Below are 22,962 nucleotides of genomic sequence, written 5' to 3' on the forward strand. Positions count from 1 at the left end.
CCCAGAGTGCATGGAAAGGCAATTCATTATTTCACACGTGCCATTCGTCCTGTTTTGACAAGGTGCCTCGCAGGCTTCCGTACGTGTTCCACCGCTGCGGGGGTTGACACTAGCAGAGAAAGGTACATAGCGCAGGATCTCAAAGAGCTGATGTGCAACGTATAACAGCAAACCAATAATTTCATGAACATCACAGGAGAGGACTATTTCTGAACATCACAGTATTCTTCTTAATAATCTGTTATTCTTCATAATAGATCTTTGAAATACAATGTGAAGAACCTGAGGATCAAGAAAGTTAACTGACGAACACCAACGTCCAAGGGAAGTCACCTGGCATTTGTATCCAGGCCTATCTGGCTTTTTAAAACATTGAGATAGAATTGCTATATAACACTGGGTAAGTTTCAAGTGCTGATTTGATAATTTTTATATTGATTTGACACATTGGCAACCCACTCCAGTGTCTTGCCTGGAAAATCCCATGGACAGAGAAGCCTGGTAGGCTACAGTCCATGGGGCTGCAAAGAGTTGGATACGACTGAGCGACTTCACTTCACTATACCACAAGATGATTGCCACCATACCGTTAGCTAACACACTGGGTCCCATGATTTTCATTTCTTTTTTTGTGGCGAGAACTTTTAAGATCCAGTTTCTTAGCAACTTTGAAGTATATAGTACTTGTGATTAAAATTAACAAGGCTATCTGGCTTTAAAGCATTTTCCCACTTGTACATCCTGACCCCTTACAAAGAAAAGAGAAAACCGACACATATTCCAGTGTTGAAAGGCTATCAAAAGTGCATTTGAGCATTTAAAATATTTTCATTTCTTTACATATTTTCAGTCATCTAAGGTTTGAAATAAGAAAAAAGGAAAAGTTAAAGTAGGCAGGAAGATAGGCAGGGGAAAAAGGAAAAGTTACCTCTTCAATGAAGCAGTAGAACTAAGACACAAATCACTTAAAGGTCAAGAATAGTTTCTTGATGCCACTGATAGCAAGCTCATGTAACTCAATTCATGGTTACTTTTGCTAGGATAGTCAAGAAATCCATTTCTATGTCTTCCCTGTTCACCCCGAAGTCTTGTTATGATGGTCCCAGAAACCATCACCACAGTTAAGAGAAACCGACACGTGTATCACCGCCCCCCGCCCCCCGAGGTCTCCTTATGCAGATTCTCATCCCTCCTACCACTTCATCCTGGGAAACCAAAGATCTGTTTTCTATCACGATTTTCTAGAATACTATATGGCTGGAATCATACAATATGTACTTTTTTTGTTTGTATCCTTTTACTGTGACGACCTTGAGAATTATCTATGTTGTTGCATGACAATAGTTTCTTCTTTTTTATTGCTGCATGGTATCCTATTAAATAGCTATACCACAAGTTGGTTATCAACTTCCCTGCTGGTAGACATTTGGGTGGTTCCAGTTATTGGTTATTATGAATAAAACTGCTATGAACAATCATGTACAAAACTTTGTATAGACATACACTTCCATTTCTCTGGTAAATATGTAGAAACGAAAGTGACTAGCTCGTATGGGAGGTGTATGTTTCATTATGAAACTTCCAAAGCGTTTCTTAAACTAGTTGTACTGTTTTACACTCCCATCAGGAGTGTGAGAATTCTAGATTCTCTACATCTTCATCAAGTTTAAGGTTCACGTTTCTTTACACTTTGGTGTTTGAAAAATATGTTGTCTTTCTCAATGAAGTATTGGGTTGACCAAAAAGTTTGTTTGATTTTTGCAATAAGATCTTATGGAAAAACCCAAACGAACTTTTCTGGCCAGCCTAATATACACTTATGTTTTCATTCCTCAGAACTGTACATGCCACATATGCTTTTCCACTAACAACTTTCAAGTTTTAGTCTCTTATCTCTTTGCTCACTTCTGACACTGTATTTGAAAAACAAAACTAACATCTATCAAGCTCCTGGACTTGAAGTTGAAATAAACGCTTGACTTGGAGTCCAAAGACCTAGGTCCAAATCTGGCTATTCTTCTACAAGTGCATACCCTTTAAGCCTTGACTCAGAGCCTCACTTTCCTCATCTGTAAAGTGGGGGCTGTTGCTGTTTAGTTGCTAAGTCATGTCTGACTCTTTTTTCAACCCCATGAACTGTAGTATGCCAGTCTCCTCTGTCCATGGGATTTCCTAGGCAAGAATACTGGAGTGAGCTGCCATTTCCTTCTCCAGGCGATCTTCCTGACATAGGGATAGAACCCGCGTCTCCTGCCTTGGAAGGCAAATTCTTTTCCAGTGAGCCACCACGGAAGCCCAAAGTGGAGATGGTGTTCATTAAATGGAAAAAATGCTTGAAATCAAAAGTGGTAGTACCTGGTACATAGAGACAACACATTCTACATGAACAAATGAATAATGTGAGTCATGGCAAAAGAAAAAGAAAATCTTTTTGGCCAATCTCTGGTTTGTAACAGAGGAACACAAATCACTTTCCAACTGAATTCCTTAAATATTTCTTAGATTTGGATAAATTCAGATTTCTGTGATTCCAAATTTGCAACATTCTTTATCACACAACAAGGACATTATTTATATTTCTTAATGTTATGGATTCAATTTTTCAATTTAGCAAGCAAGGTACTCCTAGGGAGATGGCATTATAAGTTGAACTTATTTATTAATTAAATTTCTTGAGGGAAATAGATGGGATTCCTATAATTATTCCCTATACATTTGATCTACAAACCCTCTGACTCTAGTCCTTGGGGATATCCGGTACAGGATACAAAGAGAGCCATGATGATGAGATCTGGCCCATTGTCCTGGCTCTTGTGTGTGCCCAGGTAACCATAAGGAGTGGGCTACTGAGCCATTCTGATCCAGATCCTGGCTATGGATCACAAGAAACAGGCATCAGAGAAGAGGAATATGGACTCTGAACTTGAGCATAGGAAGGAGATGGCTACAAGGCAAGAAAGAGAAATGGCAGCTGGTGGAGGCATAGTCTACATACCGAGGTCTCTCCTGGGGAGACTCTGTCGGGGCAGATGAAGGCTCTAGGATTCCCAGAAGTGGAAGAACACAGATGCATGAGAGTGACCAACAGACCAAAGGGAGGTTCTTCAGGCAATTGAGCCTTTGCATGTCCAGCCTATCTTTTCTCTTCCAAACCCATTTCCTCTGGGGTTCCCTTCTCTAGTGAATGGCACTAACTCTTGCCCCTGTGAGAACCTGCCTTTCATCCATGGGTCCCATATCATACATGCTCTCAGTGACCAAGTCCTATGAAACTATCTCATCAATGTCACTTTAATGCCTCTGTTTTCATGGACCCTTATCCCCATCACGCAACTCCCTCATCCACTCCTGTGACCACTAGCTCTCACTGGTTAAGTCAGTTCTTTTGTCTTTATTCTTTCTCCATCCCAACCCTTGCTATACACTGGAGTCAGAGTGATATTGCTGAACTGCAAATCTGACACGGCACTTGTATGATGCTGGAACTCCTTTAGTAAACTTCCCATTCATTTGAAATCCAAACTCTTCAACATGTCTTGCAAAGTTGTTTCTGATCTGGCCTCATTTACTTCTCATCTATGTTTCATCCACCATAACTCAGTGTCAATACCGCTTCCTCAAGGATGTCTTTCTGGATCCCTGCCTCCAGGTTTTGTACTCACCATACATGCCGTATGGTGAGCACTGTTCTTTCCCACCACAGTATTTAGTGGACTCTATGTACAGATAAGTTGGTCACCTGTTTCCCTCTCTGCATTGTCCATGCCACAGAAAAAGACAGCCTGTTGTGATAACCATTCATATCCCAAGCACTGTCACAGGGCCTCATAAATTATAGGAGCTTAATGAATATCTGTTGGCTGAGTGAATGACAAGGAAATGATAATAGAGAAACAGGCTATGGACGCATTTGATTGCTAAAGATGTGATAGGTGTAATCATGAAATATCAACATGAAGAATCATACAAGCATTGGATTGAATCTTAGGTATGCATGCCTGCTCAGTCTCTTCAGTCGTATCCGACTTCTTGTGACTCTATGAACTGTAGCCCACCAGGCTCCTCTGTCCATGGGATTCTTCAGGCAAGAATAGTGGAGTGGGTTGCCATGCCCTCCTCCAGGGGATCTTCCTGACCCAGGGATCACATTTCCTGTGGCTCCTGCATTGCAAATGGATTCTTTACCGCTGAGCCACTGGGGAAGCCCCAATCTTAGGTACAGCATCAGTCAAATTACTTGACTTCCTTGAATCTTCTCTTAGAAAAGTCGGGCTGATAATAGTACTTCCCCTCCGATGATTACTATGAAGGTAAAATGGGATGATGCCTGAAAACACTTGGAATAGGGAATATAACATAGGAAATAACAGCATCCTATAATTATAGAGAAAACATTTAGAAATCATGTGAAAGTTATTAAAAATAAATATGTTCCACATGGAAACTTATATTACCATATGTAAAACAGATAGCCAATGGGAATTTGCTGTATGGCTCAGGAAACCCAAACAGGGGCTCTGTATCAGCCTAGAGAGGTAGGATGGGGAGGAACATGGGAGGGAGGTTCAAAAGGGAGGGGATCTATGCATACCTATGGCTGATTCATGTTGAGGTTTGACAGAAAACAACAAAATTCTGTAAAGCAATTATCTTTCAATAAAAAAAATGCTTCATATTTGTGTTTTTCACACATTTAAGGTCACTAAATAAGGAAAAATAAAATGCTAATTCTGAATGTGAGGCTAGTTACATGTGACTGAAAGAAAGCTAGTTTTCATAATGATGTGCCCAGCACTGTGGCAGGTCTTGGGGACTCGATGGCAAGCTATAAAGATGCGGTTCCTGCCTCAGGGGCTAACAGTCTGGCGGGGATACAGACCTGCCTCATGACGGCACAGATAATCAAACATCATGACTTACTGTGACAGACAGGGTGCCAGGCACAAACTAGATTACTATATGGTCATGAAGAGGCAACTGGAACAAGATAAGGTAGAGGAGCACTATAGCTGCAATAATGATTCTGGTCTGGATGCTGAGACATGGGTTTTAAACAGCACAGTGACATGATCAGTAATGCAGCTTCAAAATATCATTTCTGACAATGAGGAAAGAAGGGAACGAAGATGGACAGGCATGCATGTGGAAGTCGCTAGAACCTACTGTTTTATCCAAGTAAGGCACTCTGGCATTTTTGCACAGGGGGTGGCAGTCCACAGAAAGACTGTAATCATGCTTGTTATCTGTACTTATTTTCTAGGAGTAGCAGAGTGGAAAGGATACAGATTTTGCCATCACAAAGACAGGTTTTACTCCTGGCTCCACTAACAACTGTAAAACTGTGAGCAAGTTATTTCACCTCAATACATTTTATTGGGCTTTACATAGGTGGCGCTAGTGGTAAAGAACCCACCTGCCAATGCAGGAGATGCAAGAGATGTGGGTTTGATCCCTGGGTTGGGAAGATCCCCTGGAGAAGGGCATAGCAACTCACTCCAGTATTCTTGCCTGGAGAATCCCATGGACAGAGGAGACTAGCAGGCTACAGTCCTTAGGGTAGCAAAGAGTCAGACACAACTGAAGCGATTTAGCATGCACACATACATTTTATTATTCCTTTTTTAGAAATGAGGAAACTAATACCACTCAGAGGGAGTTGTGGTGAGGATAAAAGAGAAAAGGTATACAAACGGCTGACCACAGGGCTTGGCACATAATAGATACTTAACAAATGATAACTATTAGTGTTAAACAACTTCTGATCTGCAGCTGTAATATCCTATTATTAATTTAGAAAATTTCCTAAAGTTCCTAAAAAAACCTAAGTTTTAGCCCAGTACTCCAAAATCGGTAAACTAATTAACAGATAATTTTTGGCATACATTATGTAGGTGATGGCTTCCCTCATGGCTCAGCGGAAAAGAATCTGCCTATGATGCAGGAGACATGGGTTTCATCTCTGGGTCAGAAAGATGCCCTGGTGAAGGAAATGGCAACGCACTCCAGTATTCTTGCCTGGAGAATTCCATGGACAGAGGAGCCTAGGGACCTACAGTCCATGAGGTTGCAAGAGTCAGACACCACTTAGCAACTAAACCACCACCACCATGTAGGTGACATAAAAGAAGCACAAACCACACAGCTCATCCACAAAAGCAGGCAGCTTTTCAGTTTGGTTGTCATATATTCTGAGTTAGTGGAGTTTGAATTGATTTCACTATAATTAGAGACCTTGTGAGGTCTCTTTCATACATAAAGGCCTTCTTCATACAGGTTTTTTGGAAACTTATCGGTAACTACTTTAAGAGGTTCGGATCACAGTGCAGAGTGGTACAGGTACCTGGGCAGTTGGCTGGGTTTCTGTCAGACTTTTATACCGGCTATCTATTACACCTTGAGCAAGTCACTTAATGTCCTTAAGCTTCAATTTCCTTATCTGTAAAATGTGGGTCATTGTGGGAAACAAATAAGATAACCCATGTAAAGCACTTCACATAGTGCTTAGTGCATAATAAGCATTCAATATCTGTTAATTATTATTGAAAAAAAGATAAGTATCACAAGCCTTTTGCTTAATTAAATAAGAACATTAAGAAATGTGCTAAGTTGACAGTCATTAGGAAGTTAGCAAGAGGCTCTGTTTCAAAGGTCTTCTTGTGCTCCTGCTCAGCCGCTCAGTCATGTTTGACTCTCTTTGACTGCATGGACTGTAGCCCTCCAGGCTCCTCTGTCCATGGGATTTCCCAGGCAAGAATACTGGAGTCGGTTGCCATGCCCTCCTCCAGGGGATCTTCCCGACCCAGGGATCAAACCTGTGTCTCCAGCGCCTCCTGCATTGGCAGGCAGATTCTTTAGCACTGAGCCACCTGGGAACCCCCTTTAAAGGTCTGCAGTTGTATAAATATGCTACTTATGGTTGAGCTGTCAAATCATTTTAGAAAATGAGGAATTTATTTAAGTCATGCAGTGATGACTATACGACACTAGATGGCACTGTGCACACTTTATTAAATACCCATCAAGCGTCAACTGTCCATCACAGAGCACCTGCTATTACACAAGTGATTAGAAGTGGGGTTTCCTCATCTATATAACTGTGTACATTTTATGCTAACATCCTAGATAAGGCATCAGTTTGCAAAGTGAAATTATTTATTTAACATTAACCATGTCAAGAATAAACAAAATGTATTCTTAAAAGGAGTATTTAGTACTTCACAGAATCTTAAAAATAATATATGTTAATTTCATACATTTATATTAAATCCTCACAGTTTGTCTTTATAAATAAATGGAAAGTTTCAATTTTGCTGCTTAGTTGCTGAGTCGTGTCCAACTCTTTGTGACCCCATGGACTGTAGCCCTCCCAGGCTCCTCTGTCCATGAAATTCTATAGGCAAGAATACTAGAGTGGATTGCCATTTCCTTCTGCAGTAGATCTTCTCAACTTAGGGATTGAACCTGGGTCTAGACAGAAATAACCGATGTCATAAAGTTGATTAGCATAAAGAGAATCGTATAAACAGGGTAAAATATGAGAGGGTACATCAAGGATAGGAAAATCAAGAGACAGCTCATGAAATAAATCTCAAAATTCCCAAGCTCAGATTCTACCACTTACTGATTCCAAAACTTAGGAGGATGGGAAAAGATTTTGATAAAGCTCTCCGGGTGATTCTGATGATCACTGACTGATAAACCTTTAGAAGGCTCTCAAAGGCCTTGCAGCAAGGGAAGGTCAATAACCATCATTTCCTAGTGACACCTCAGTCAGTTTGGAGTGGTGGTTCTGATGGGGCCTGCACACTGGACTCACCTACAAATCTGTAAAATAGCTCCCGGGGGATGCGGACCCAGGAGTTGCAAGACACTAGGCTGGTTAGAAATGCAGACCCTCAGGTCCCCACCTCAGGACTAGAGAATCAGAATCTGCATTGTGACAACCTCCCCAAGCAGTTTTTATTCATGTTAAAGGAGGAGAAGTTGGCTCTCAGTCTCTACTTCTCAGTCTTTTGGCATCAAGAAAGCCTCCTAAGTTCTAATGGGTGTGAGGTATGTTACAAGAAGCTGGAAACTATCAATTAGTTCATGCAGCTTAAGAATGATTTCTATAATTATGTCTGTGAACAGAAAGAGAACAAAGAACGTCTGCTACTCATCATCCGGTTTTACGAGGATTAAGTCACAACCCGTTGGAATCAGCCACTGACAATATGCCCTGCAGCATCAAATACAAGATAAGGCATTCTGTGTTTTGGGTAAGTGGGCACCTAGGTAGTCAAGATGCGTATCTCAGCAAGAATTTCAATGACCCAAGATTCTTGCACCTTCCCATCCACAGAAAAACACTGAAATCATAACTTGAGATATCTGTTTCATGTGACTAATGGTAATCTTTTCCCAGGTGTATGCTTGACATCATGTATTTTTCAGCAAAAAATTCACATATATATGAATAATATGTAATACACAATATATGAATTAATATATATTCATATGGGTTTCCCCAGTGGCTCAGCAGTAAAGAATTCACCTGTAATACAAGAGACTCGGAGACTAGGGCTTGATCCCTGGATGGGGAAGAACCCCTGGAGGAGGAACTGGCAAACCACTCCAGTAGTCTCGCCCAGAAAATCCCATGGACAGAGGAGCCTAGTGGGCTATAGTCCATGAAGTTGCAAAAGAGTCAGACACGACTGAGTGACTAAGAAACAACAAAATATTTAATATATGGTTATGTGGATATATAATACATATCCATACTATATTTTTGGAGCAATTCCTCAGACCTGTGTCCTGGACTATAGTCCTCAGTTAAAACCCTGAATAAAATTTACACTCACAACTTTTATATTGTGTGTTTTCCTTTAAGTTCATGCACTGTTTTAGAAAGGTTAGAGATTTATATCTACAAGAAGGTCACTCATTGCATTATGCTGTGCTTTCTTAATTAGGAGAAAAGGAAATTGCAGGCTGGGAATTGAATATAATCTGTTGATATGCCATTGGGAGCATACATATATCCTCCAGTGTATAGACAGTGTGTGTGTATATGTGTGCACACCAATACACATGCTCTCTCAACCCCCAAGCACCCTTGCCACCGATACTTAAAGTGATAGTGACTGTTATCTGAGGCTTTGTTATGACTTGTTTTTCCACCTTTGAGACATGCAGGTGAAAACAGGGAGGGTTCCACTGTTAATTTACTCATACAATCCCACTGCAAAAGAGATCGGTTGTCTGCTGAAAATTCATCCAACTCTCCCCTCCCTGGACCTAAATTTCCTGACCTTCAGGAAAATTCCCAGCATGAATTTCCCCTTGTAATCACACTCTCACAATTATGAGCACCAAGTTCAGGTGGTATTTCTGCCTAGTTTATATTGTGGGTTTGGAGTGCCAAATTGTGTTCATTCATACAGCAGATCCTGAGAATATGCTTGTAGAAAAGCTAATTATGCAGATTAATTCTTTTAGTTGTCCAATAAATTCTGATTCCCTTAGCACTGAAACACGCACACACATGAGTTTGCATCGTCTTTTTCCTCTGTAGCTATCAAATGGCATGTTGCATTCAGGGTTTGAAATGCCAAGTAGACTTTAAGTAAAAATGCTTTTAAGGAGTTTCGTGTGTGAGTGAGGCTGCCAGAGGGGTGGGGTGTGAGGAGGTGAGGAAAGAAACATATCCCCTTGCAAGTGCCAGGAATGACTTCAGGGTCTTCTTCAAACTCAGGGCCCCAAGCCACTGATGAGCCTTCTTCCTTAGCCTTCTACTGCAGAGAATAAAACTTCATTCATACATTCATACATTATTTATTCAGCCCTTATTATGTGGCAGCTCTGTTCTGTGTTCTAGAATTAGGGTGAACAAGACAGGCAAGTCCTTGATCATATAGAACTTGTAGGTAGTATAAAACAACATCTATTTTTTTCTTATAATGAAAAAAATGGGACCTAGTAGATTTGGAATCAAGTCATTCTTCATTTGTACAATAAGAATAATAATATTCACCTTTCTTACCTTGTAAGTCCTGAGAATAACAAAGACGGAAAACAGTAAAAATGTAAAGCACTATATATCTATATATAGGCATTACTCTTATTTTTGAGAGAAAAGAGGCATTAAGATTTGCAGTCACATTCAGATGGAATTATAAAAATCCTCTCCAAATTCTTTCAATTCTTTGCTCCACTCTGTCAGTTATAAAGTTATTTGTCCCTTAATACAAACATTTTCCCCACTATAATTTCATGTTTGTTTTCCTCTTAACTGATATGATGTTATAAAAACCCATGGGAGACTGTATCACAGTGATGACTAGTTTAGTTCACTTTCAGATCAAATATTTACATTGAAATTAAGAGAGCATCAGCTCATGAGAAAAAATTTCAATGTATCACTATGTACCATACATCTATTGTATGTGCCGGCATTGACATATGGAGAAAGACTGCCATATGCTTATACAAACAGAGTTGGAAAACAAAGCAAGAAATGAGAATCCATAGAGAAGACTCTTGAGAGTTCATTGGACTGTAAGGAGATCAAACCAGTCAATCCTAAAGGAAAACAACCCCGAATACTCATTGCAAGGACTGTTGCTGAAGCTGAAACTCCAATACTTTGGCCACCTGATGCGAAAAGCCAACTGACTGGAAAAGACCCTGGTGCTGTGAAATATTGAAGGCAAAAAGAGAAGGGGTGACAGAGGATGAGATGTTAGGATGGCATCACTGACTCAACGGACATGAATTTGAGCAAAGCCCGAGAGACAGTGGAGGACAGAGGAGGCTGGTGTGCTACTGTCTACGGAGTTGCAAAGAGTCAGACGTGATTTAGTGACTGAAGAACAACAACAGTATTTTTAAAAGAAGTTAGACCCAACTGGAAACTTTAAAGATTCTACAACACATCACATGTTTAATGTGACTGGTGATTTAACACAATGAGACTCTGGCCATAAAAGAGCTTGTAATTCCCATGGGAGAGACACATTCAGAAGGCCTAACTGAAGCTCCATAAGAGACACTATGTTATCAAAAGTCTATATTCATACAGCAGATTAAAAAAAAAAACACTACTAGAAGTCAACATACTGGGATGCTACTGTGGACTGGAGACTTTGGAAAAGTTTTAGAGGAGGAGGAAATAGGGCTCAAGCTGGTTTCTAAATCACAGCAGTATATGAATACATGGAGATGAGGTTGTGGGGAAGAGGGGGACATACCCCAGGAAGAAAATCAGCAAGGGACCAGTGGCAGAGAGCACTGAGTGAACTGGTGTAACTGGATCTTGTGTTGACCTGACTGGGTCAGCGGAGTTTGTGCTGGGGTTTACTGGAAAGCAGGGTCTATTCCTTTGTAACATTTTCTCTTGCCCAGTGTATAAGACTTCTCTAATTTTTAGTTAGTAAATGGAGAGACTGAGAATGTATCCTGCAAAGTTTAATGCTGAGTCACTTTCCAACTACCATGTCAGCTAATTCAGATCCCTAGCTATAGCCAACCAGTACAGCAGCGAAAACCAGAGGTGATCTTTAGACCCAGTGAGTGGGTCTCAAGTGTGTTCTTTGATTCCACAGGCCTGGAGCATGGCCAGGGCACCTACACCCATGTTTAAGCAGCTCCTAAGGTTATTTTGAAAGTCAAGGAAGCTTGAGAACCACTGCCATGGAGCAAGAGTTAAAGGATGGAGTTAGATGAGAGACAGAAAGAAGAGGAAATTGATGCTTATTTGAGTCAGATGAATTCATTTTAAAGTATCATGGGAATCCCAGGAACACTAAGGTGGAGAAAGCCATGTGCAAATCAGCCAGTTAACATTTTTCAAGTAAATAATTTATTTGTATGCCTTTATTTAGGTCTTTGATAATGACAGACAGTGTTTAAAAAGTTGTTAGGGAGGAACTCAGCTAAGTAGTATGCTTTGCCAAGGTCAACAAATATGTTTTGATGTGATTACATTGAACATATTAACCATCACTCACATTACTCAAACACTGAGTTCAGAAAGAAAATGTTAGTAAAAGACAATTTTCAGACTTGATCTCCATTAGTGAGCCATGAGCTACATACCTTTCTAAAATATGAATCTAAACAATACCTGAGTAGCTCACCAAATATTTTATGCTTCCAAACTCAACCCCTTCCTGGCTCCCAACACATGCTTTTATCACCAAGATCATTCTCTTTGTTAAGGATCCTTGGGGAGAACCATTATTTCTTACAAACATAACATTTTAATTTCATTTTAATTTCCTGATGCAGATGACACCACCCTTATGGCGAAAGTGAAGAGGAACTCAAAAGCCTCTTGATGAAGGTGAAAGTGGAGAGTGAAAAAGTTGGCTTTAAGCTCAACATTCAGAAAACAAAGATCATGGCATCTGGTCTCATCACTTCATGGGAAATAGATGGGGAAACAGTGGAAACAGTGTCAGACTTTATTTTTCTGGGCTCCAAAATCACTGCAGATGGTGACTGCAGCCATGAAATTAAAGGACGCTTACTCCTTGAAAGGAAAGTTATGACCAACCTAGATAGCATATTGAAAAGCAGAGACATTACTTTGCCAACAAAGGTCCGTCTAGTCAAGGCTATGGTTTTTCCTCTGGTCATGTACGGATGTGAGAGTTGGACTGTGAAGAAGGCTGAGCGCCGAAGAATTGATGCTTTTGAACTGTGGTGTTGGAGAAGACTGTTGAGAGTCCCTTGGACTGCAAGGAGATCCAACCAGTCCATTCTGAAGGAGATCAGCCCTGGGATTTCTTTGGAAGGAATGATGCTAAAGCTGAAACTCCAGTACTTTGGCCACCTCATGCGAAGGGTTGACTCATTGGAAAAGACTCTGATGCTGGGAGGGATTGGGGGCAGGAGGAGAAGGGGACGACAGAGGATGAGATGGCTGGATGGCATTACTGACTCGATGGACATGAGTCTGAGTGAACTCCGGGAGTTGGTGATGGACAGGGAGGCCTGGCGTGCTGTGATTCATGGGGTCGCAAAGAGTTGGACACGACTGAGCGGCTGATCTGATCTGATCTGATCTGAAGGTGGATGATATAACAGAGCAGTAGGGAAAGGCCCACAATATATTTTTGGTATAAAATAAATTATCTATTAGGAAAAAGTATTCAGTTTTCCTTAAATTGTGTTTGTAGACTTGCAGCATTATTTAAAATGAGGTATAATAATCATTGGCCTAATAGATGTCATACTGTAAATTAAATTTAACTAAGTTCATTTGAACAGGCATTTATTAAGCCTATTATTTTTCAAAGTATTGTACCAAGGATTGTAAAAATAATGAGGAGGTAAATGAAAAGAAGGATCCGAACAATAACTAATTTCTCACTGCAAGCATTAACTTTGCTCAGAATATATTTAATAATCTTAGAAGTGAGAGAACCAAGTACCTTCTCTCCCCTCAGGGTAGTCATTTTAGATTTCACTAGATAACTCTGCATAGGTTTCTTCAATGTGCCCTTACTTTATATCCTACATTCTACTGCTGTATTTTGGGCTTTTATTGCCTTCTACTTAGATTATTACAGCATGCCTTCTCACTTGTCTCACTCCAGTCTCTGCCCTTTTCCACCTGTCCTAAGAAATGTCATAAGGCTCAGTTCTGCTCATGCCACCCTCTGTTGTCTAGTGGGTAAACTCAAGCTTCTAAGCGTGAAAAGCAAAGTTCAGACTTGAGTCTTGTCATCTTTGTCCTCAGCTCCCACTAGTCTCTAGCTTCTTCCAAGAGTCCTGTGCTTCAGCCATATGGAATGCCCCACAGTTCTGGAATGTGGCCCCGGCTTCCTCGTATGAGCCTTTACTCAGCCCTCTCCCTTCATCGGGCATAGTCTTCAGTCTGCTATCTTTCAAGATGTCATGCACTTATGTGCCCCGAGGAAACCCCTTCTGATACCTTCAGGTGGAATTACTCTCTCCCTTTTTGCTCCCAGACACATTCACAATCTATTAGAACATTTATGACACTCTGCAGTCATTAATGGACAGTTATTCCTGACACTTTTTATTTTTTTATTTTTTTTCAGAGCAAAGAAAGATTTATTGCAGGGTTATGCAAGGAGAGAAGGTGGCTTGTGCTCAAAACCCCCAAACTTCCTGATGGTTTTGATAGGGATGAGCCCTTGATTGGACTTTAAGGGAGAGGAGAGACTCGGAAATGATGAAGTAAATTTTATGGTTAGGGTCATGGGAGGAAAGGGTCCTTGGGTTTCATCAGATTCTCCCAAAGACTGTTGTTATCATTTAGTCACTAAGTCATGTCTGACTCTTTTGCGACACCATGGACTGTAGCCCATCAGACTCTTCTATCCATGGGATTTCCCAGGTAAGAATACTGGAGTGGGTTGCTGTTTCCTTCTCCAAAGGATCTTCCTGACCCAGGGATTGAACCCATATCTCTTGCTTGAAGGTGGATTCTTTACCACTGAGGCACCTGGGAAGCCCATATTTAGTAAGAAGAGATATTACTTTGCTGAGAAAGGTCCGTCTAGTCAAAGCTATGGCTTCCAGTAGTTATGTATGGATGTGAGAGGTGGACCACAAAGAAAGCTGAGTGCCAAAGAATTGATGCTTTTGAATTGTGGTGTTGGAGAAGACTCTTGAGAGTCCCTTGGACTGGAAGGAGATCAAGCCAGTCAATCCTAAAGGAAATCAGTCCTGAATATTCACAGGAAGGGATGATGCTGAAGCTGAAGCTCCAATACTTTGGCTACCTGATGCAAAGAAATGACTCACTGGAAAATACCCTGATGCTGGGAAAGATTGAAGGCAGGAGGAGAAGGGGCCAACAGAGGATAAGCTGGTTGGATGGTACCACTGACTCGATGGACGTGAGTTTGAGCAAGCTCTGAAAGTTGGTGAAGGACAGGGAAGCCTGGCATGCTATAGTCCACACAGTCGCAAAGAGTTGGACATGATTGAGCGACTGAACTGACCCATTAAAAAAGTGCATTAATGTAAGAATATATTTCAAAATATTTACAGCGTTCATCACTGGGGAGTGAGATTTCAGGTATTTACTTTCTTCACAATTTTCTGAATTTTTGTGAGTACATGTGTATACAGTGAACATTTGTTACAATTAAGTGGTATACACTTTTATAATCAGGTAAAATATTTACTTTAAGCAATTTACAATTTTATAGCACCAGAAACAAGAAAGCCTCTAAATTACATGGACATTTTGACAATGGCTAATGTGCACATAGCAAAGATACACAGGGAGAAAAGCTGAGGAATCATAGCACTAAACTATAAGCAACTGGACGACATGGACAACTATTTCTTGGTTATCTTTGTAAGGAGATTAAACCAGTCAATCCTAAGGAAATCAACCTTGAATATCCACTGGAAGGACTGATGCTGAAGCTAAAGCTCCAATACTTTGGCCACCTGATGCAAAGAGCTGACTCATTAGAAAAGACCCTGGTGCTGGGAAAGATTGAAGGCAGGAGGAGAAGGGGCCAAGAGAGGATAAGCTGGTTGGATGGCATCACCGACTCAACGGACATGAATTTGAGCAAGCTCTGGGAGATGGTGAAGGACAGAGAAGACTGGCGTGCTGCAGTCCATGAGGTCACAGAATCAGACATGACTGAGAGACTGAACAACAATTTGCATAATACCTTGTAAAAGCCTGGTTGATGATGCTTGGTGAGTGGAATAGGGTAGAACACCTCCTGTTTGCCAGATGCTACATATAATCCTGAGAAGTTCTCCCTTTATTTCAATATTCAAAGAAAGCTCAGTGAGATTCCTTAAGCATGGTTTTCACAGTACATTTATTACTCTTTATATTCTATGATTTGAGCAGGTGGCCAGAATACTAGATGCCAGAAGCCACATTTCCAGAGAAAGAGCATCCATGGGGCTGGTAAGCCTGAGGAACTGTCTTCTACTTTTCCCTGATGGCTGTTGCTCTCAGCGATCCTGCATCACCTGCTTATTCTGCCAAGATGAAGGCTAATAGACAAAGCAGACCGGGACGTGGAGGACTGGGGAAGCAGAAATTAGTTGGGGACCACTGCTTTTTTTTTTTTTTTTGCACTCTGTCCTGTTTAAATATATAGTTAATTGTCTTTGTACAATGAGAGTCAGTAATGGAGTGGGAGGCAGAAAATGCACTTCATTCACCCATTTAGAACTGGAGAAGGAAAAGGCAATCCTCTCCAGTATTCTTGCCTGGAGAATTCCATGGATAGAGGAGACAATCCATAAGATCGTACAGAATCAGAAACAACTGAGTGACACACACAGCCCCACACACACCCATTTAAAAAATAGCTCTAACCCAATTTCCTAGTGCATGACCAGTTATTTGGAAGATGGGTTAGGAGGGCTTCTCATCTAGGGTGAGGAGAGCTCTGGATAGCTCATCAGCAGTACAGATTACTTATAGGTGTCCTGAGTTAGGTCAAGAAATGAGAAGGTTCTTTTTTGTTGTTGTTAAAAAAGAAAAATCTTTAAAAATCAATGGAAAATATGGATGAGAAAAGCTGTAAAGCAGAGAGCCAAGGTACAAGTGATGTTTTACGCTACTCTTTTGTGTCTTTTCAAAATATTGGCTCAATTTCTTTTTCTCTAGCCCCCTGCGGGAATGACCATCACGACACAGACTTTGACCAGCTTGGTGCAGCTGCAACCAGGCAGCACTTTGCCTTAGGCTCCGAAGTTCCCGGAGAAGGCAATGGCGACCCATTCCAGTACTCTTGTCTGGAAAATCCCATGGACGGAGGAGCCATGGGGTCTCGAAGTCCATGGGGTCTCGAAGAGTCGGACACGACTGAGCGACTTCGCTTTCACTTTTCACTTTCAAGCATTGGAGAAGGAAACGGCAACCCACTCCAGTGTTCTTGCCTGGAGAATCCCAGGGACGGGGGAGCCCGGTCTATGGGGTGGCACAGAGTCGGACACGACTGAAGCAACTTAGCAGCAGCAGCGGAAGTTTCAGCACAAATACCAGACCTCGCCTGACAGGCGCACTGTGTAACCCAGAAGCTCGGTGTGGGGGGGCGGGGTTAACTCCGCCCCGTGGGCCACCCTTGGCCAATACAGGACAGAGTAGCTGGATTGGTGCCTCCTTCTTTTTACCCCGGTGGATAGTTCGGACATTTCACAACGTTCCTCAGCAGTGCCTGCACTGTCTATTCGCTTTCCTTCCTCCTTCTTCTTTGGGTTCACTTTCCAAACCAACTGCTTCCACGCGAGTCTTATCGTGGAGTCTGCTTCCTGGGGAAATACACGCTAAAGCAAGTCTAATCAAGTCCCTACCCATCACTGATCGGACCCCCCCGGAATAATAAATGAGAACAAAATGATGATTATGACCACTTTCTAAGTAGATTCTGTTCCGTCATGCAAAGTTTCCTCAAGGTAATCTCCACGATATAACATCACTATCTTAATCATCAGTGTTGAATTTGAAATGAATTGTACTTAACCTTACACCGAAGTTCATTATTTTCCTGAGAAACTAAGCTATTGAGGGCGTGTTAAGTCCCTTCAGTCATTTTTGACTCTTTGTGACCCTATGGACTGTAGCCTGCCAGGCTCCTCTGTCATGGGATTCTTCAGGCAATACTGGAGTGGGTCGCCATGCCCTCCTCCAGGGGACCTTCCGACCAAGGGACTGAACCCGTGTCTCTTATATTTCCTGCATAACAGGCAGGTTCTTCACCACTATCACCACCTGGGAAGCCAAAAATTGAGGGCTGGTGTCACTATTCTCAGCTTTGCAGCAGGCCTGGGGTCCTCATGATTGCATCTTGATGACAAGTTTTGACACATATTATGGGACAATGACTTGTTTATCAGGGCACTCAGCTAATATTTGGGCTTCTTTGGTGGCTCAGACAGTAAAGAATCTGCCTGTGATGCAGGAGATGTAGGTTTGATCCCTGGGTTGGGAAGATCCTCTGGAGAAGGGAATGGCAAGCCACTCCAGTGTTCTTGCCTGGGAAATCCAATTGACAGAGGAGCTTGGTTGGCTACACTCCATGAGGTTGTAAAGAGTGGAACAGGACTGAGCAACTTTCAATTTCTGCTAGTATTTGGAAGTTAGAAATTGAGTTCTCAATAATATGATTTTATTTGGTATTTTCCCAAGAGAAGCCACTCAGCATCTCTTGTATTATGTACTCCTCACCCAGATCAAACAGAACTTTACAATTCCTGATGGAAAAGGAGGTAAAACAGAAGTCTTAGTCCAACACCATGAAAGAATAAAAATAGCTACAGACTTAATCCATTTCAGTAGCTATAATATACTTGGTTTCTTTTAATCACCAAATTTATAAGTTATATATATATATATATATATATATATATTTTTTTTTTTTTTTTCCCTTCAGAAAATAGCAATTTGCTCAGGGGACCAATAGGCTAGATATAGGTTTATTATATTAGGTTGGTGCAAATGTAATTGCAATTTCAGATTGTGAATTTTAAATCATTATAACTAGGCTCAAACGCATCTTTATTAATCAAAATAGGAACCATTACAACCAACACATTTCTGCCAATGAGAAATAAGTTGGTTTATTCCTGTAGTTGGTTTATTCCAGGATTCAGTGAAATCTTGGAAAGCATTTTCTGCTTCCTGCTGGTTGTGGAAGCATTTTCCCTGTAAAAAGTTGTTGAGATGCTTGAAGAAGTGATAGTTGGTTGGCGAGAGGTCAGGTAAATATGGTGAATGAGGCAAAACTTCACTGCTCAAGTAGTTCAACTTTTGAAGCGTTGGTTGTGTGATGTTCAGTCGGGCATTGTCATGGAGAAGAATTGGGCCCATTCTGTTGACCAATGCTGGCTGCAAGTATTGCAGTTTTCAGTGCATCTCATTGATTTGCTGAGCATACTTCTCAGATATAATGGTTTCACTGGGATTCAGAAAGCTGTAGTAGATCAGACGGGTAGTAGACCACTAAAGAGTGACCATGAACTTTTTTCGGGTGCAAATTTGGCTTTGGAAAGTGCTTTGGAGCATCTTCTTGGTTCAGCTGCTGAACTGGCCATTGCTGGCTATAGTATAAAATCCACTTTTCATCACATATCACAAACTGATTGAGAAATGGTTTGTTGTTGTTGCATAGAATAAGAGAAGATGACACTTCAAAAGATGATTTTTTAAAAACTTTTCAGTCGGGTCATGAGGCACCCACTTATCAAGCTTTTTCACATTTCCAGTTTGCTTCAAATGACCATAGAATGGTTGACATTGAGTTCTTGGTCAACTTCTCATGTAGTTATCAGAGAATCAGCTTTGATGATGGCTCTCAGTTGGTTATATTGTCAACTTTCGATGGCCAGCCACTGCACTCCTCATTTTCAAGCTCTTGTTTCCTTTGCAAAACTTCTTGACCATCACCTCCCTGTATGTTCATTAGCAGTTCCTGGGCCAAATGCATTGTTGATATTGTGAGTTGTCTCCACTGCTTTACAATCCATTTTGAACTTGAATAAGAAAATTGCTCAAATTTGCCTTTTGTCTAATATAATTTCCCTATTCTAAAATAAATAGCAAATAATGAAAGTGAAAGTGAAATCGCTCAGTTGTGTCTGACTCTTTGCGACCCCGAGGACTGTAGCCCACCAGGTTCTTCTGTGCATGGGATTCTAAAGGCAAGAATACTGGAGTGGGTTGCCATTTCCTTCTCCAGGGGAATCTTCCTGACCCAGGGATCGAACCCTGGTCTCCTGCATTGCAGGTAGACGCTTTAACCTCTGAGCCACAAATAATGAGTCATTAGCAAAAAACATAAAGTGAGAAATGTGCATTAAAATGATGTATAACATAACCATCCTTATTTAGGAGTGTATTCCAGAATTAAATGGCAAAGTTCAACAATGTAAAACTGCAATTACTTTTGCACCAACCTAATAGCAAAGTTTTAGGGTGTATCTATATTTGATATCCACAGACTCAGAAACTTTGAATAAATAGGATGTGTCCTATAAATAGGTTTTAAATGTGTTTATAAATAGACATCCTATTTATTCTAAACTTAAGGTTATTCTAATACTAAATTTGTACACGAAGGAAAATTACCAGACTCCCCTCGCCACCCATGGTCTAAACATAATGCTTGTTGTTGTTTAGGTGCTCCGTCATGTCCTACTCTTTGTGACCCCATGTACGTAGCCCACCAAGCTCCTCTGTTCATGGAATTTTCCAGGCAAAAATACTGGAGTGGGTTGCCATTTCCTTCTCCAGGGGATCTTCCCAACACAGGGATTGAACCCTCCATTTCCTGCATTGCAGATGGATTATTTACCACTGAACTACCAGGGAAGCCCAAGCATGATGCTTGGAGCCCAGTAAATCTGAGTCCATATTTGTTCAATGAATGAATAAATGTCTGAATGTTTGTTAACAATGGTGACAAAATGCCAACAAAGCTTCACTGAGAGGAAATCAAGGTGGTGTCAGGAAGGATTTTCCTGCATAATCACAGGTGTGGTTATGTGGGAGGAGTCATTCTTCCACTCCTGTCTTCCTGTCTTTGTTTCCTCTGTGTTTCCTGAGTCCAGGGACCCTGGGAGCCGGCTGCGGGAGAACACCCCCTGGGTATTGCTTCATCACTCTGCTGATTGGCCCTGGGCTGATACCGCAGGCTCCCAGGAACAGAGCCTGGCAGATCACTACGGGAAGGTCATTGCATCTCTCTCTGGCCTCCTTTAGATGGGGGTGGAGAAGCTTGAAAGGTATTCCTCCTTACATACCACTCCTTCCCAACTGACTGTAGCATTTAAGATGATGCTCTTTCCTAAACTGTGAGAGTGAAAGTGCTTAGTTGGCACAGCTTCCTGGCGTAAAGAAGAAGCAGGAGAGAAGGAAGCTGATGGATGTTACATCCAGATGCTTGGAAACAAGACTACAGGTGTCAGCTTACTTCACAGGTTGTATATGCAGTGGTAGCAGCTTGAGAAGACCAAGTTTCCAGCATTCTCTAAAAATAAAAATACTAACAAGTAACCTAAGCCTTGGGTCTTTAAGAGCTTAAAGGCAATTAATGGGAAGAAGTAGCCTTAATTAAACCCACATCAGAAGCATTAGGGCTTTAAAATCATAGCTTTTCTCTACCAGAAATTTGCCTGATTAAGGGGAGACATTTTTGCCATTGGTACAGCATGCCCAGAGCGAAGCAGTGTTCCATCACCTGGCGCATGGGCATCTTTAATGGGCTTGTTTATGTTCTGCTGTCACCCCCGACTTCCCCACAGGGAATTTTGGGGGAACATTGTATTCTAGTGTGATCCACTTGTCTTTATTCTAAACAAGTGTCTAGAATGACTCAACATCAGGAATGAAAGTGTATATCAAACACATTTGGAAGAATACAGAGATACGTTTGCTGCGAGGGTTTGACCTCTGTCACTTATTTCCCTGTGAACATTCCTGCTCTTCCTTCTGGCTCTTTGAGTGGAGCGAGTTCTTCTATCTCTTCTTTTTAAATTATTTTTTCTGTGGACCATTTTAAAAGTCTTTATTGAATCCGTTGCAGTATTGTTTCTGTTTTATGATTTGGTTTTTGGCTACGAGGCATGTGGGATCTTAACTCCCCAACAAGGGATCAAACTAGCAGCCCATGCGTTGGAGGGTGAAGTCATAACCACTGGACCACCAGGAAAGTCCCTATCTTTTTCTTTTAAACACATATCTTTTGGAGGGGGTGCTATTTCTCTTGCCTGTGTTTTTTCTTTAAACTTTGGGCAATGTGGGGTAGGATCCTAGGATACCCTGCTTGGCCCCACCCCAAGGTTCCTGGCATGTCAAGGACAGATACTTAGTCCCAGTTATTCCATTAAACACTAACCCAGGTACTTCTCTGGGTAACTGCGGATGTAACTGAAGTCCCAAATCAGTTGTCTTGAGATAGAGAGAGTATCTGGGTGGGCGTGACCTAGCACATGAGTCCTTTAAGAGCAGAGAGGTTTTTTTTTTTTTTCCCCTAGTTGGTCACAGAGGAGAGAGTCAGTGAGAAACATGGATAAAGAAGCAGATATTTACACTCTGAACGGTTGTGGGGAGCCACGTGGCAAGAAACGTGACTTGCTTTTAGGTACTGAGAGCTGTCCCCATATGACAGTCAGCAACAAACGAGGATCTCAGTCCTTCAACCATAAGGATGTGAATTCCACCAACAGCCAGTTATCCTGGAAGAGGACCTGGAGCCCCAGGATGAGAACCACGGATTCAGCCAGCACTTGAGGTCAGCCCATGAGACTCTGAGCTGAGAGTCCAGCCATGCTGGTTGGGTTTCTACCTACAGAAACTGGGTAATTATAAATGTGGTTGTTCTCAGTTGCTAAGTGTGTGGTCATTTGTTAAGCAAAGATAAAAACTGACACAGGCAATCAGAAATCCACACACTTAAAAATGAGGCAAGGGGCTTCCTGGTGGTCCAGTGGTTAAGACTCTGCTGCCAATGCAGGGGCTGCCGGTTTGATCCTGGGTTGGGGAACTAAGATCCCATGTGCCACACAGCCAAAAGAAAAAGCAACAACAAAAAATATGAGACAAGGATAAGGAACATGTTGATACACTAGCTTGAAGAAAAATGAGTGTGATACTAGCATTTGTTAATGCAGGCCATTCCTGCAGCCTAAGACTAGTCACTTGGCGGGTGAGAAGTGAGTCTAGTGGGGCACTTTCATTCATCCATAGGGGAGTGTTTATTCAGGACCTAGGACATAGATAGCACTCACTTGGGTTAATTTTGCAGTGATAAAGAAACATTTCAGTAAATAGACAACTCTATTTTTTTGGTTCACAGGAAATCCTGAAAGAAGTTTAGAGAAGTTACAGAGAAAAGCATGTGTTCTGACTTTAAATGATATCTGATTGAAGGAAACTTTACTTTTAAAAAATGTTTCATTTACTAGAGGAAAGGTGGTAAAAGTCCAGAGGCAAATGTATACCTTTTGTCCTCTTTTTTTTTT

General features: G+C 41.4%; 1 protein-coding gene and 1 long non-coding RNA gene across 22 annotated transcripts in view; one reads left to right on the forward strand and one right to left on the reverse strand.

The window, feature by feature from the left end:
• DTNA (dystrobrevin alpha) overlaps window positions 1–22,962 on the reverse strand; it is a 451,246-nt gene that overhangs the window by 120,804 nt on the left and 307,480 nt on the right. The gene's annotated exons all lie outside the window — the stretch shown is intronic.
• On the forward strand, window positions 5–22,404 carry LOC139179407 (uncharacterized). Its single transcript, XR_011563781.1, has 4 exons — window positions 5–122; window positions 258–400; window positions 8,131–8,258; window positions 22,083–22,404. It is a non-coding gene; the product is annotated as an uncharacterized lncRNA (long non-coding RNA).

The sequence above is a fragment of the Bos indicus genome, chromosome 24 (assembly GCF_029378745.1).
Source record: "Bos indicus isolate NIAB-ARS_2022 breed Sahiwal x Tharparkar chromosome 24, NIAB-ARS_B.indTharparkar_mat_pri_1.0, whole genome shotgun sequence".
NCBI lineage: Eukaryota > Metazoa > Chordata > Mammalia > Artiodactyla > Bovidae > Bos > Bos indicus.